This window comes from Cylas formicarius, unplaced genomic scaffold, assembly GCF_029955315.1.
Source record: "Cylas formicarius isolate icCylForm1 unplaced genomic scaffold, icCylForm1.1 PGA_scaffold_1__22_contigs__length_36826433, whole genome shotgun sequence".
Lineage (NCBI taxonomy): Eukaryota > Metazoa > Arthropoda > Insecta > Coleoptera > Brentidae > Cylas > Cylas formicarius.
This window is the reverse complement of record NW_026844264.1, coordinates 28,225,840-28,241,122: the sequence shown is the minus strand read 5'-3', so window position 1 is coordinate 28,241,122 and position 15,283 is coordinate 28,225,840. Positions and strand designations below refer to the sequence as shown.

Genomic DNA, 15,283 nt, shown 5'->3' with positions numbered 1-15,283 from the left:
TCCCAAGAAACTTATCAATTACTTCCTTAAATGAAAAAAAAATGTGTTTTGAAAATCCTTGTCTCTGCATAATGTTCTTATCTGCGGCCCAACAAAACGCATTTTTTATCTTGGCATCAGATAGGGCTGGAAATTTCTTGCACAAATATGCTTCTTTAACCCAAGTTTTATGTGAAGAGGAGGCAGTAAAACTTTTGGGGTCACCTAAGCTATCTCTTTTTTTTGTTACCATGTGCAAGGCTTACTTTACTTTAAACTACGCTTACTTGAGTCAGGCGCCTTTCTCCTTTTAGATACGGCACATTTTCTAATTTTGAAAGTCAGGAATATTGTTGCAATACACTGGTTCTTCCAATAACCGCGAACACAGTAGCACGACGACCAATACAATCATACGCAGGTTACAGGTATTGACATTTCTGCGCCAACTCTGTTGTTTGGCAGATATCTATTATTATACAGTGTTGCCAAATCACATTTCATTTCGTAAAAATTAATTCATTTAAAAATCGTACCTAACGTGCAACAAATATATTCATGTCATAGGTATGTATATTAATAAAATAACATTTTTAAGATAGAGAGCGATGTGAATGATGCAAAAATATGACGTTTTTGGAAAAAGGGCCCCAAAAATATACAAATAAGTAAACAGGTTTTATGAGTTATTTTTCTCTATGTGTGTGTGTTTTAGAAGTGATGTTATTCATTATTGAAATACTGTTTTTTTTACCGGTATTGTATATTATGTGTTTTATAACTCGTTGCTAAATATGTTGTTAATTATTGATCCTCATGATGTTGCATTGTTATTAATGGTATATTTGTAACTTATTTGATAAATATATTTTTTTAAATTTTGATTTGGTTGATAAACTAGCTATCTATTGTTGTTAATAAAATGTCCTCTCTTTTTCTTGGTGTCTTCTCTGCCCTCGGCCCAAATTTACACAGAATTTGAATTTCTCATTTCCAAAAACGCTGTTTAAATTTAAATTAAGTTAAGTACCGCTTTCAACAGTCAAATAGCGAATCTACCTGTCTATCCACACGAAGAATCTTATTTCATTATATTTGGCCCCAATTGTTTTGCGACTCATTCCTCCGCTTTCTTCATCCAATTTGTCCTGCGCAGTTCAGTTTGTCATCTATTGTAATGCGCAGATAACATACTTTATTTTATGCAAAGTCAATAGTTAGCATTGAAATTTGAACTCAAATTCACTCAAATGTTAATATATCGTATTCTAAAAAGCATCTTTGGTGCCAACTGTTGGTCTTCTTCCGTTTTACGATGGTCACGTCTACCAACTTTCCATGACCCCAAATAACTCGTTATATTTATTTAGGAATCTCAATGAAATCTAACGTTGTCCCAGATATTGAATTAGAACATTGAAGAGCCACTTAGGACAGATTCAAAATGATGTACTACTCAACCACCTTGAAGCGGTCGGGAAGGTAATAACAACCCAGAATAATGAAATAACCAAATGTTTGTTTTATTTATTTCTTAATCTCGAAAAAATCTGACGTGGTCCCAGATATTGTATTAGACAATTAAAAAGTCACTTAGAAGACTTTCACAATGATGTACTACTCAACCACCTTGAAGCAGTCGGGAAGGTACAAAACTACCCCCAATAATGAAATAACCAAATATTCGTTTTAATTATTTCGCAATCTCAAAAAAATCTGACGTTGTCCCAGAGATGCAATTAGACTATTAAAGAGCTACATAGGAGAGCTTCAAAATAGTGTATTACTCAAGCACCTTGAAACAATCGGGAATGATCTAGTACTATATTAACTCTCATAGGGAGTAGTGGACTTTTTTTCGAATTGCATTTTTGGAGATGGTCCTATTGAACCGCTGACTCTCTTTCTTGCATTAATTTAAATTACTCTGCAAGATGTTTCAACATTTCCTGCATCGCAGAAGTAGTATTATCATGTCTTATATATATTTAAAGCTATGAGTTTTTGGTTAAAACTGCCCAAAACTATGAAAATAATATGCCGATTTGCCAATTATAAATAAAAGCATACCATTCTCAAAGATAAAATGATATAACAGATGTACAGTTTTCTTTCTATGACTACGTATTTTGTTATTTCGCAACAGTGGCAACAGGGAGCGGCTCATAAAAGGAGAGCGGGCCCGTGTTCCAAAAAAGGGATGTTAGACTTGTTTATAGCGTCGCATAGACAGGTTGTTGTCACATGCGCTGAGGTGTCAGTGAAATTACACTGCTCATTAGGCAAATAAATTAATAAGCAGTCCATATATTTCTAGTTTTTTAACAAAGGATGCGGTCAGCGTTTCACTCGTCAAAACAACGGATATTGCAGTGCGAAACTCGGATGACCTGGTCCCTATCTGGTCCAATTTTATTGACTATTGACATAGTTATTAAAGCAATTGACCATATTTTTTGGTAATTTTACAACAAAATAGAGCTTATTGGTAGTCCTGCCTTTTGTCTTCATCAGATACCCTGTGTAAATACGCTGCAACAGCTAAGAAAAACGCGCTCCATAATAACATTATAACAACCAATTCGGGGACGACCATCAAACAAAATTGCGTTCCGGCCGTCCAATTTTCCCCGAATTAATCTGGAAATTGTCTGGCGTTAACGAAATTATTTTCGAAAAACGTCGAGTCCGCAAAGTGGTTCGTCGTTCGGGATCGCGACTCGCGTACATCGTGATGCAGAACGCGTACTTGCTACCGAGCTGCTACCGTGCACTCCGCCCACCGTCGTCCGATAAATGCCGTACGTCCAGCTGATTTGTTTTAAGGGGCCACGCGGATCGAGCGGGTCGTTAGAGCGCCTCAGGTAACGCTGATTATCGCCTAAGGAGCTCGCCATATTTTCGTTGCCATCTCGACAACGTTTACCGCATGAATCATAACGCAAAGTATAGACGTTAAGCCATAAATTCAACACGCGGCATTATGTTTCTAGTGTGGAAGCGGCGCATTTTCGATTTATGCCTCGGTATAGTAAAATGTACTGATTGCTGCAGTTATGAACAGGCGGTGAACTTGATCTAAACTGGAATGGCAACTGCGTCGTAGAAAATTGAGGCAAATTTCACCATAGAAAGAGGCGGCTGCTCCGGAGTGGGCATTAATTGTTACTTTCGAAAAATCGAATTTTTCGAAAATGTCTACGCTGGTATAAAAATTTTATATATAGGTAACGGTAGGTCCTATGGGATCGCCATTGGCACTCCTTTCTCGTCTTTTGGATTATCCTGAATAACTTTCGAACCGTTGGAGCTACAAAATTGTAATTCGCGTCCTTTTTAACCCTCCACGAGATACATGAGCTTGTAAGAAATGGCATAGATCCGACGCCAGCATCCATCTTTTTTTCGCGATTTTCGACTGTATTTTGAACATTGCTATGAAACACGATAAGTGTGTGGAAGTATTTTTAAAAAAATTCAAAACGCGTGTGCAAGGGTATACAAAATTTTTCAAAAACCGTTTACAAGAACGAAAAAATTCTTGTAACAGAAGACGCAGAGGATACGGCTCCATGAACTTTCATTCTAGACAATTTTTCAAAAGTACACTGAGTGCGCCTCGAATAAAAAAAAATGAAAAATGGGTCCCCCTATTATTGAAAATTTGCAATAATTTAAAATTTGTGTTTTAGATGTCAGTTTCTTTTACCCGTATTGACAGCTAAAATTTTTGTTTGTTTTTAGGTATTGTATAGTATAGTAGTATAAGTTCCTCAAACTTGAAACTTCAGATTTTAATTTTTGATTTTTTTTGGAAAAATTTTACAACCGCAATTTTTTCTATTATAGACAATTTAGTTATGGACAAAAATCTAAAAGACCCTGAAAATTGTTCTTTTAGGGAGTAAATTATTACCCGTAAATCAAAATTCGTACAATAAATTACTAGTCCATTCAAGCAGTATTATAGAGCGGATGAAGGGCTACAATTTTGGTATTTACGATTTTCGTCTGTCACTTACGCTGCTTGAGATATTTGCAACAACCTAGACTACTATTTACTGTTATGGTTTCAGAAAATAGGTATTTTCTCGAAAACTATTTATCCTATTGAAAAAATTCATATACTGGGAAACGTGGGAGATCTAGGGCTAAGACTTTTAAGTGCTTCATTTTTTGTAAAAAAAACAGAGAAATCCTGAAAGTTGCCGTTTTCGTGGGTGACTTATTAGCCGTAATTGAAAAACTATAAATTATGGGATAATTTGGTTTAAACAGTGTTGAGAGAGAGTTTCAAGTTTCAGATATTGGAAAAAATATAATTGGGAATCGCTGTTATTTGTACAAAATTTTGAATTTACCAAAGTTTGCCGTAACTTTGAAGTTTGCCGAGATGTGAAAGACACTTTATCCAGGGTGTATGCACAATAAAATTACATCGATTTTTCGAAAGTTCGATAGTCGTCCGCAGGAGCACGATAGAAAAACAATACGGCCCTCAAAGACAAAAACCCCGAATTGGCGTCTTTTGGAATAAAAATCCGGTCAGCGCTACACGCTACGAAGCTGTCCCGCCCAGCTACGATTTTTCGAAAGCAATCTTGTTTATTAATACAATCGGGAGAATGGGGTGTTCTCGTTGTTTGATAACTTTATCTCCAGATATATTGTTTTGGATAGGGGGAAACGTTCTAGAACAGTCGAGTGTACCGTACAAACTTCACTAAGCTAAATCTCCATTTCTAAAAAATAATTGTCGCTCGTAATATGCTGTCATACTGTGGGGAAATAACATATTCCATAAAAACTTTTCTTATGCGAAAAAGTGCGACCAACGCGGGATAGAGGCCATTGGCAACCGCTGTAATCATAAATATCTTCCGCCCACTTTCTCCTCAAATTTGCTTCGAGCTAGGAAGTTCAAATAACGTGAAAAATTCTCTTGAGCTAAGCTTATATATCCTAATTCCAAATCATTTTTCTTATCTGTAGAGAGAGGGATGCAGTTAACTCTAACATTAATAATAACTGGGATATGGTCAAACAAATCCAAATCTATAGCAGAGTGAAGAAGGCTATGTAGCCTGAACATTAACATTAAATTGAAAGTCACAGAATGCTTTATATTATCGACATTGATATATTTTGTGGAAATCTGGATACTGTGCCGAAGCTGGACTGATGGGGTTAGTAATATAGTATACATCGCATAATCTTGGATATTTTGCACATGTGTGACATAATCATGTCCTACATTAATCATGCAACACAAAATGGAGGCTTCGAAACTTACGGAAATGTTTCAAATATAAAACGCAGCTTTTTCAAAAGAAGAAGATGTAAAAGCAAAATATAAAATAGATTTTCTGATTTTTGATAGTGACCACTATTTGATTGTGTTCCTTATCTCCAAAATGTTTTGTTCAATTTTTATTACTGTTTTTTTTTTATGTTATGTCTTGCTTTTTTTATTTGTATTTGCAGGTGCTGTAATTACTGAATTGTAAAAGAGTCAAATAAAGAATCTCTATATTTCCCTACCCCACAATATTTGATACACCCTGAACCGTTCTGTAACTTGTGCTGATTCTACTTTGTCTTTCAATTTCATCCATTATAGCTTATAATGCCCCAAATAATTTTATGGGCAGCTTTCAGGTGTTAAACTGTCTGTAGTTAATATGTGTTCTATTTTATATTGTGTCTCTATCCTCATGTCATTCTACTTGCCGCAGTTAAATATTTTGTTAACTCTTTTATTGATAAGTTAATTGACATAGCACCAGTTACCACTTGTAGCGGAACCGTAGAAGGCGTACTGTACTGTAGACTGCAGTCACACGAAGAGACATGTTTCATTGTGCCCTTTTCGTTTTCTCCCTAGCTTTCCTCCAAATCCATTCCTCCATACGCAGTTTTTAAACCCCCAATTCCTTTGCTTTCTTTATAGTTAAATCTATGTCTCCCTCGAAGTTCAGTTGGTTATTTAATAAAGTAAAGTAATAAAAGCATTGCAAAATTAGAACGCGAATAATTTATACGAAGTTAATAGTTAGCATTGGACTCAAATGTTAATAAATCCTATTTTAAGAACTAACTTCAGTGCCAGCATCTACTTCTTCTTCTTCTCACGATGATCATGTTTACCGACCTTGCATAAAACTTTACGAGTACTAGTAAGATGTAGTACTACTCTTCAGTAATTTAACAAAATTCTGTCTAGGTTCGGTATTTCCTTCTTTACATATAAATAGATAACTTTGTAATAGTAATATTATCATGTATCATATATATTTACACTAATGAGTTTTTTGTTAACACTATCCAAGACTGTGAAAATAATATGATAAAATTTAAGAAAATTAAATTCGTTTTCCGATTTACCAACGCCAAGGGGGGTATGTGTTAAAATTACGTTTTTAGATAATCGAGAAAAGCTGGTTAAATTTAAAACAAAGGTTATAATTGCCGGTGTTCGAAAAAATAAGGCAATTACACTCGATTATTACGATAGGCACATATTCCTTTTCGACATGCGGCGGGACATCTACGACAATTCGAACGCAAAATGTTAACACATCAAAAAATGGCACGTACCCTTTGATATTTATATTTTTCAATTATAAACAACATATAAATAAAATCATATCATTCACAAAGCTAAAATGTCTGGTGTCTGGTCGAATTTTAATGACTTCGAGACTATTGACATAGTTATTTTAGCAACTGACCTTTTTTTTTGGTAATTTTAGAATGTCCGATTAAAAAAAATAGAGCTTATTGGTAGTCCTGCTTTTTCTCTTTAAGTATAGGTATGCTAGATTATATTTAAAAGCATGCTACGGTGTACAAATCATTACCCGGATAATTATTGGGTAAATGCGGCAATAGAGAAACTATTTTAACTATCGGCTTGTTACTTTAATTAAGTGTTTTTTATTGTTCGTGTAAAATAATAGTGGTAATTATAAACGTTATTTACATTGATTTCTATGTGTTTTTCTCAATATCGCGCTGGAAAATGATGCTGTGGAAATGATAACGTACTAGGATTTTGCTGTCGTGATCAGTTTATTTAATCACGCGCAATAATTCAAATCATCGTGGATGCATGATTAGCTAATATACCGTGTGATGCACGTTGAGGGTTCTATTAAAAGTTCTGATGATCTACTAAAGAAAATTTTCCTAAAGAAAACAAGAAATTTTAAGATTCGAAGCTGTGACTGTATCGCAAATTTGGAAATGTTTTTTTTTTTACTTCTGCTTTAATTAAACTTTTTTTTTTCTGGAAAAGAAAGTTTACTTCAATTGAAACCGGACTTGTCCATTGTGGCAGTTTAACAACAACCAGAGAGAATTCGAAGCCTGTGTCTTGTGTTGTAATCAACTTTTTAAGCGCTCGATGTATCAGAATGGAATGTTATAATTAGTGGGCAGTGGTGCAATCTATTATTTTAAAGTCGAAGGCCAGTTATTTGGATCCTTCCGAGGAGACGAGAACCACATTTTAATTTAGAGTGGACAAAGTTGTTGCATCTAGATTACAGGGTATGCGTAGGCAGTCGCAGTAGCAACCGGGTTAAGACGATGCTTGTTCGCTTTTGAGAAATTATAGGAGTATGGCTAACTTATTCGTAAGTTACTGGTGAAATAGTAATTTCTGTACAGTGCTGGCTCAAAGATATGAGGTTTAATGTTTCTAGTCAAGCACATTCGGTTCCAACTTCGGTAATAGTCAAACGTTAAAATTCAAACCGTGCGATAATATCTCTGAAAATATCCTATTTATTCATTATTATTAAGCATTCGCTCCATAACCAAACAAACTCGTGGCTCAAATGCTGTTTACCACTCTTGTTGCATAATATACTATTTTTTTAAAAAAATGTGAATGGGTTAGAATTCTTATATATCTAATACTGGGAAATATGAATTCTATCCCTGATGTTCCTAAGGCAGCTATGTCAATTATTTTAAACATTCAGCTTTCTTCATTTTATTTTTCAAAACATAGCTTCTCGCGATATAATTTAAACCGCAATTTGAATAACTGTTGATGATGCGTGAAAAGAGCCTAAATTGTGTAAAGCAGCATACAAAATTTGAAAAGTTTATTTTAATTTTTCCCCTCTGTCGTACGGTACTTTCCAATTTTGTTCAATTTTTTTTTCTGTCCGTTACTAACAACTTTTTTTAAATACTGACATCGATTTTTTATTTTATGTTTTTAGGATTTTCCTATGCAACCACGTATACAAGCATGGTTTTCTATGTCTGTATAATCCTTGATAGTTCCGGTGAATATTGAGTAAATTGCAATACGTAAATTTATTTGAAAAAAAAAAGGTTATTGATTAGTCAATGAAGAAGGGGTCAATTGATAAGTCCCAACACTAAATATATCCGAATATATTCGATATATTTAAACACAGATATTCAAAAATCCGCTTTTGGTTTAGCTTTATGAACAACATGATAATAACTGTTTATTTTAATTAATTTTTAACAATAATAACAATTTAGTTTTTATCCGGCAAAATGCCAGGCCAAAATTCTCATCACCTGTGCTCTTAAGTAGTACCAACTAGTTGGACCATTTCAATTAAACGACGTACCTTTTCTTCAGCCATAATTGAGACTGGAGTCAAATTAATCTCAAACCCACAACCATAAAATGTAACTCTAATTAAGAAGATTGGACGGTAACGATATCTAATTAACTTCCAAAATATAAAGTAAAGCTAGTTTCATTATTCTTCCTAATTAGTAATCCTGGCTCTATCAATCACTGAAAATATCTTGCCAATGGTGAAAACGTTTGAAAAGTAGGAATTAAGCATATAATTTGCATGTAAAATATGACGTTATACTATAAGTATTGCTCTAATAGACGGTATAATGAAATATTATATTAACATACAAAAAAATGAGTTAAAAAAACATGTTTTGGATGTCTTGTCTATGACTAGACTTATCTCTGGGCATGCTGCACCGTAATGGATATTGTTTTCTTTACAAAATTGAATTAAACCATTTCAATGGTACAAAATACTGGTTTTAAATTTGTTTTTTTAAATTTTGATATAACTACCCCATCATTTTAATTTTTTTTTAACTTTAGCGTTAGCAGATAGTGCGTTAGTGTGTAAAGAAAGATTGAAGATCTTTTCGTCGATATAATCATTGAAGACCGTTAACAACTGCCAATGAGCAGTAGGGATGTCATTTTGAGATGTATTTCCAAATAAGAATATATTGCCGGTATATTTTCACAGCAAAATATCCAATTAAAATCAAACCTCGCGTTGTAGGTAATTAATTATTTCCCGAAAGCAAGACAACCAAACATATTTCCTCATTAGGGACGTTTTATGGTCCATAACGAACGCGGCAGAAGACCCCCGTGTAATTGGCGTTTCGGTAGAACAAATTAAAATGAAAAAAAAATTAATTATTGTTATTAACTCGAAAAAATTGAAGGGGGATTTAGCTGATAGAAATCGCGATTTCCGTAACGTCCTAAGAGGTCGTTATAATAAAAACTTAGTGGATTAATTACGATTATTGACAGATGCCGCAAAAAGGCTATGGAACGAACACCTTTCGTCACTCGTATGGCAACGGGAAAGTAATCAACGCAATTACGTTCGGAGTTCGTTAAATTACGGGCTTTTTAAGGACAATTAAATAAATACGTACCCGACAAAATTGACTGTTTGTTTTTGCTGTCTAGGACTTGATAAATTTGTGGAATGTCGAATTGCACCTAAATATTGGTTATTAAATTCTACGTAACACAAAAATGAGACAAATTGATATCGTAGAGCCAGACCAATGCGACAAAAATGGTTTTCATAAAAATTAATCATTTTCGCAACAAGATATTTTAACTTCTATACCACAGTCAATGACCCATTCAGGGAATTAATTTATGGATAATTAAAATGATAATAAACTATAGCAACTTCTTCATACTTCCTTCTAACATTATTTCTACACTTTGTTCATAAAGTAACGTAAGTAATAAGTATAACTCCATAAGTTAAAAAAAAATGTGCATAAAAAATAAATAATTAAAAAATGTACCTGACTTCCTTATAGATTATTGCGTATTCTGTATTATTTGTCAATTTTGTTATGTACCTATCAAAACAAAACATTACGTTCATGAAGTACTTGTACAAACTTCAACTACTCAATCTTTGACTAATTTCAAGATAAGTTCATATGAACATGAGGTTTTTTATTATGTTGTTGTTCAGCAACATGGCAATAATTGATAATAATATATTGATAACAAGAAACTAAAATGTTTACGGTGTTGTCCCTGAATTTAATTAACCATAATTTTTTTGGTGTCGCACTGTATGACATTTTTGACTAGGCTCACCTATTTTCCATTCAATTTTATATACAAAAGGCGCGCTTGGTATTTGTTGTGAAAGGCAGCCGTTTTGGATAACAACAAATTTGAATTTAAATCTGTATTGGAATTTGTTATTAATGATTGATTGCATTCTCAACAAACTTAGAGCATTTACAAGACTAAGACTAAACTGTGAGCAGTTATTAAGGAGCTATATTCAAATTCAATTCAAATCAAATATCCCATTTCTTGTTCCTTTCAGTTCAAGCCAGTTCAAGTGACCTCACAAGAAATAATCCAAAGGATTCAAACCTGGTGATCATCTTGGCCAGGCTGATGGTTTTGCTCTGGTTTCTAAATCAACTAAATATCCAGGAAGCTAGTATTCAAAAATCTTCGATACTTTTCTCCAAAATATAAGCAAAAAATCAAAGAAAATAAACAGTTTCTTTGGACGCCATGTAAAGTTTGAACAAGTCCTTAATTACGGTTTTTTTATTTTTGTCGTATGTAGTTAATTTTTTTTTTTTAATGAAACTACCCAAGATTTGCCTTGCCACTAGGGTGACCCGACAATGACGTAATGAAAAGGTGCAAATACCAGCGCTTCTTTGCTTCACTTGGCTCCTTCTATAGATGTATGTGTGTGTGACAGATTGTTATAGATATGGTCATTTTTATAATCGTAGGATCGACATAGTTTAATTCACAAAGTGCTGATGGAGACACTGTATAACATGAACATTACCTCTTCGACTACATAAATTCCAAGATTGCAAATTATTTATGTGTGTACGTGTTATCGGTATTAATTAACTAGATGTATGTAATTAATTCGTAATTAATTAATGAAGCAGGAAAGCCACCACAATTTCCCGTCGTGGTAAACATAAAAAGACTCTTGCTTAGAAGCTCCGGTAAATAGTCACATTTAATTACTAATAATCGTTTGAAAAGTTGGTGCAAATACCTTGGCATATGGATACCAAAATTGTTGTAAGTTTATTCAACGGTTTAAATCGGTAAAACCGCAAGCAAGGCTTAAAGATTTAAAATGCAATCGCGAATATGTTATAATACATCGCTATTTTTTAACTCCTCTCTCTCCAAACTTAACTCTCGAATATCGATTTACACTCTTCGAAAACGTGCCACTCGATACCAATCTAATACATCGGCCAAGCTATAGACCAGACCCAATAAAACTGGCGAGACACCAGAAAACGGGACATTTATAACAGATATTAGGAATTCCTGGAATTCGAGAGGACCGTCCTGCTGCATTTCGTTTGCATGTCAGAAAATGTCGTGCGCCCTTTCCTTTAAGACATTCCTGCAGAAATTCGACGATGTACAAATATTTTGAATGCGGATGTTAAACTACGTCTCTCGTTAATTGCCTTATTCCTGGTAGAGTAGAGAGATTTTTAATTTTATAATAATTTCATCCCCAATATATGCTGAGTTTTTCCTGTAAAGACTTTTGAAATTACCCGCCGTAGTTCCACATACGTCCATTATCCTTCCTTTTCACGGAAAACTGAAAATTTCGGTATAAAGCCATGGGGTAAAAATAATATTATTAAGAAAGCAATATGCTAGTTAGTTTTGGTTAGCTTTAGTGTTAGTTTCGTTTTAAACACCAACACCATTGCCATTATATGAGAGTGGCATATCTCAAGATCTTCTTTCCAAAAATAGTGTGTAAAATTTCAAAACTTTGCAACGCTGTATTAATTTTTAAACAATTAAAACTATTTAGAACTATTTTACACTCAAGTAATCTAAACTTTTGTGCCAGATGGAGAGATTTGTTTCCTACGCCTTGGTTGCAAGTATTCACGTTTCATGTTTCAGAACATTTGGTCTTTGATTTTAAAGCACATCATTTGTTATCGTTTTTGTACCTTTAAAAAGACATTATCGATAAAAGAAAAACTGAACTTAATTCTCTTTTCCGCACTTTGGATGGATATAATCTTATTAAATTACAATAAGAAAAAACAATGACATTAAATATATATAATAAATTCATAGCTAGGAATATCTGTACATAATTACATTTTTATTCTAAATGTCTAAATTTAATTCTGTTTCACCATCAGAGTCCTCATTGAGATTAATTATAATTTTTATAATATATTATATATAATTTGATAATATAAAAATAATATTAAGTAAACAATAAAGAATTTGTAATTAATTTTTTTTCCGTATTATTACGTCGGTACATTGAGATACTTTACTGAGCAAACAAAGATGGTAGTCGGTGCGGGCAGCCGTTCCAATCGCCCCTATTATCTAAATAAATTATACTAACACTTTGAAGACACCGAAGCGCATTAATAACATTTGTTTTTATCGTTATAAAATCAGCAATTTCGCGTGCGCGAGACAGGTACCTTGTCAAATGCGAGTTTTACTGCCGCAAAAACTGTGGGCAATATAACATAAAGCACCCCATAAAAGAGTTCACCTATAATCTCGTACCCTCATAATGTTCCACAGTAGTCTGATGTTCGATATTATTTACCGTAAAACTTATTACGAACGAAATAAAGCAGGCATTGTAACTTGCCGGCAAGAATTTCTCAAGTACCTTGTTATTTCTTAAAAAGCGGAAATTACTACCGTAAAATATCGCACGTTTATCACAAATGAACGGTTTGACTACATATGGGCCGGCAAATTACGAAATAAATGGAAATGATAATTGATCATTATAAACAGGGGCGCAGACGTTCTATTATTTACCGACTTTCAGGGGAACTATGGAAAATTCTGTATATTTACATGGACACTTGGTTTTTTTTATAACAAATGAACAAGACGTACGTAGTCTGCAACCTGTGCCAATGTCAATGTCGACAAAAAGGAACAACCAGGGACGAGTTGAATTGAAATTCAATCTGTCGTAAACTAACCAAAACTATCAACGGTCCATTTAATGTCAGACAAAAATCCGAAGGTCTTAATAAAGAGCTAACCAAAACTGAACATGGAGGTAGTTTTCCTTTGTGCTTTGTAATATTTTAACAATTTTATTATGTTTCATAATTATCGCTTAAAAAATATAAAAATGCAAATAAATGCTACCTCATAAGGATGTTTTTTTTTTTTTGTAAAAATTATCCAACTCTTTCTCATAGCGTTAGCGGGATTTTTGGAGTAGAATCTGTAGGGCTTTGCTTCCGTTTCGATATCCTCGCACAATTCTTTCAATTGTTACATAGATTATGTATAAAATGGTATACTACACTCGTGTATAATGTGAGCAAGTGCCTTGAGAATTATGGGAGCTATTTTTTCGGGCGCAACGTGTCGACGCAGCCCAGCTTGTAGAAAAGTTTTTTCTTAATTAAAATTTATTTATAATCCGATAACTAATATGCGGGTTCTTCTATCTGGCTTGGCTCTTTTACACTCCCTGACCGTATCCGCAGTTACGCCTATGGAAATATATGATCGACCCACATCTCTCATCTAAAAATTACTTGGAAAATAGTAAAATATGTTGAAATATTACCTATATTATGCACCTCCATTAAAATATTATGTACGAACTCCTTTGTCTAATCGAAATTTTTCCATATATTATTGCTTTTGGCAGCTGGGCCGCTAATAGAAGCCGTTGATGTCAAATTAAAAATCCTTCTAACTCCGCACCTACAATTTGATGGTATAAGGGTCCATACCAGAAATGAATTTCAAGTACCCAGATTATTAAGGGTAACTAATGCCGGTAATAAATATATTTTAATATTATTAATTATCGACGACGTTAAAGGGCTATAAGAAAAATTCCATTTTGTAAGGCTGCTGATAGTAGAATTTTATTATATAATCTACCGTATTCATTTCAATAGAAAATTAACTTTTTGTTACATAAAACCGTAATTTTTGTTTTTATTCTCGGAATACTTTATGATTTGTTACTTTTCAAAAATTGCAAAAAGTAATTGGATATTTGTGACCACTCCCTAATTATTATAAATAAAAAACACCCATTTATTAACACCATCGTTTAGGAACGAAATATTTAACAAAATAAATTAGAACAAGTTTAGATTTTCACGAAATTATGTGTATTCACCTGACAATTGTTTTCGTGTCTTTATCACATTTGATATTTGTTTTGTTAAATGGATTTTCATCAAATAAAAGCCACCTCAGTTCAGTTTACAAAATATTTCAATTTATTTTTTACATAGAAAAAAAAGGACTATCCGAATTGGATGGTCTTTTTTTATATAATTGGTTAAACTAGGACTGTAAGCTTTAAATCATTTTACCTCACAACAGAATTATTTTATTATTTTAACGTTGGCAACCCTCTCTCTGGCATTGCCAGTGTCAATGAGTTCTCCAATCGATTTTGTTCCGGTTTATTGTCTCCCATGCCCTTCCCATTTGCTTGGTCACATTCTTATTTTTTCCTCAATTTTGTTTTCCAGAATTAACTATAGCACATATCCATAAAAATTTGATACCCTTGAAATTTTGCGAACTTATGACGTTACAACACAGGTACATTAGCAAAGTTCATTTTTTATAGAAAGCCAATCACATATTGCACACAACCCTATTTTTCGCCAATTTGAACCGAACTGGCGTCTTGCAAGCTCCCGATACTAATTAAGGAAAGTATCGGGGGGTATTGCGCAACAGTTTTGCATGAAATTAATTCACGCAGAAATAACAAACACCTTTAATGAGGGAGTAATTATAAAAAAGCAGACCAGCGTCAATTAGATTAAGTTATATGTCATATTCCTGCATATAGTGCAAGCAATAGCGCACGTTTTGCAATTGACTTTTTTATGTCTGCAAGATTTTTATCTTAAAGTTTTGCTGTTATAACGCTGTTTAGTCCTTGTACGTGATTTTCCTTGTTTACCAAAAGAACCAAACGTAATTAATCCGCAGTGTTGCACT

At 33.5% G+C, this 15,283-nt stretch overlaps 1 long non-coding RNA gene across 1 annotated transcript; it reads right to left on the bottom strand.

Annotated features, from left to right (window-relative positions):
• Nucleotides 1–12,580: 12,580 nt before the first annotated feature.
• Nucleotides 12,581–14,928, bottom strand: LOC132697008 (uncharacterized). Its single transcript, XR_009618102.1, has 3 exons — nucleotides 14,641–14,928; nucleotides 13,888–14,014; nucleotides 12,581–13,831 (listed from the first exon to the last, which is right to left on the bottom strand). It is a non-coding gene; the product is annotated as an uncharacterized LOC132697008 (long non-coding RNA).
• Nucleotides 14,929–15,283: the final 355 nt, after the last annotated feature.